The 1,568-nt window shown below is 47.2% G+C and overlaps 1 pseudogene; it reads right to left on the bottom strand.

Annotated features, from left to right (window-relative positions):
- Positions 1-349: 349 nt before the first annotated feature.
- Positions 350-469, bottom strand: LOC136638143 (5S ribosomal RNA; annotated as a pseudogene).
- Positions 470-1,568: the final 1,099 nt, after the last annotated feature.

The raw sequence follows: 1,568 nt of genomic DNA, 5'->3' as shown, positions 1-1,568 counted from the left end.
GCTCTTAGCTGCTGAGCTGCGGTTTGGCAGAGGAGGCACTGCTGAAAGGGTGACCTGAGTGATAATCGGGTTTTCCCCTATCCTGTAAGTATGATTAAGCTTTGCGTATTTTCTCATCTGTCATCTGCAGCTAATGAATTCCTGAGTGAGAACAAAGTGCTTATTTCTGATCATCAGCTGCTTAATGATGTCACTTCCTGCTTGATGACATCACTTCCAGCCCTCTGCAGGCACCATGAATGTTATTTGGCCCATTGTATGAAACAGGTTTGCCACCCCTGCTCTAACTACTATACCACCTGACTAACTAGCTGGTTGGCAACCTTCAGTCTTGAAAGACTATGGTGTAAGCCTACAGCACCTGGTATTCCCAGGCGGTCTCCCATCCAGGTACTAACCAGGCCTGACCCTGCTTAGCTTCCGAGATCAGACGAGATCAGGCATGTGCAGGGTAACAGTTGCTGCTAGCTACTTGGATGTATTTGTGTACGTGCATGTATATGTGTTGCAATCATAACCTGACAGACAAGCCAAGACGGACATGTGCATTTGCAGTGTAATGGCCCTGGCAGCAGGTAAGCTGAGCCAAAGTGGCGGAGATGGTGCATTCAAACACAGACGGCATGCTTGTATTTAATAAGCACAGCGGGTGAACAATTGGATTTGAAAGGGAAATTAAATGGGCTGACCTGAGTGCAGAGGCATTCATGGTCTAGCTCTGTGCTTTCTGTGGTACGATTACTGCAAACCGCTTTTGTAAAGCCATACGAAGGCACACTAGTATTGTGATTGAGCATCAATTAAAGCAGGAGAGTCACAGTAGGAAATACAAATACATTTTTTAAAAGTCCAACTCAATCAGCTTTTACAATCAAGCGGGTTACATTTTGTTTTCTTTTAATCTCTCTCTCTCCCCCCCCCCCCCCTGTATTTTACCTATTTGGAATCTAACATGGTTTGCAGTACTGCCATTTCCTGATGCCTGATAATGGTACAAAGCAGGCAATTGCCAGATGACTATGAGAGCATGTAAACTCTAGCCTGTACTACCCAAACAGAGGCCCATCTGATAACATTAGAGCATGATTGGATTACTCCAATGTGCTGTACCTGGGGCTGCCTTTGAAGACCCTTTGGAAGCTTCAGCTGGTGCTGACTTTCACTGGCATACATTAATCCGATATCTCATCTTTGTTGTTTCAGCTGCACTGGCTACCGGTGCGCATCCAGGCATAATTCAAGATGCTGTTGATTACCTTAAAAGTCCTAAATGGCACTTGGGCTGATGCAAATAAAACACTTTTGTGCCGCTCTGAGGGGAGATAGGCTGGGGCATGGATGTGTGCTGGCCTCCCTGCACCAATGTGTGTCCCGGGGACAAGAAGAGTTGCACATGGGCTAACACAAGTCCCTTGCACTGGCCCATGAGTATCACAAAAAGTGCACTTTTGCGCCACTCTGAGGGGCATTAGGCTGGTGCATGGATGTGAGCTGGCCTTCCTGTGCTGATGTGGGCCCCAGGGATAAAGTGAGTTGCATCAGCCAAGCTCAGCCATTGCAGGAGTCGG

This window comes from Tiliqua scincoides, chromosome 1, assembly GCF_035046505.1.
Source record: "Tiliqua scincoides isolate rTilSci1 chromosome 1, rTilSci1.hap2, whole genome shotgun sequence".
Classification (NCBI taxonomy): Eukaryota; Metazoa; Chordata; class Lepidosauria; order Squamata; family Scincidae; genus Tiliqua; species Tiliqua scincoides.
This window is presented reverse-complemented; position numbering and strand designations above follow the sequence as displayed.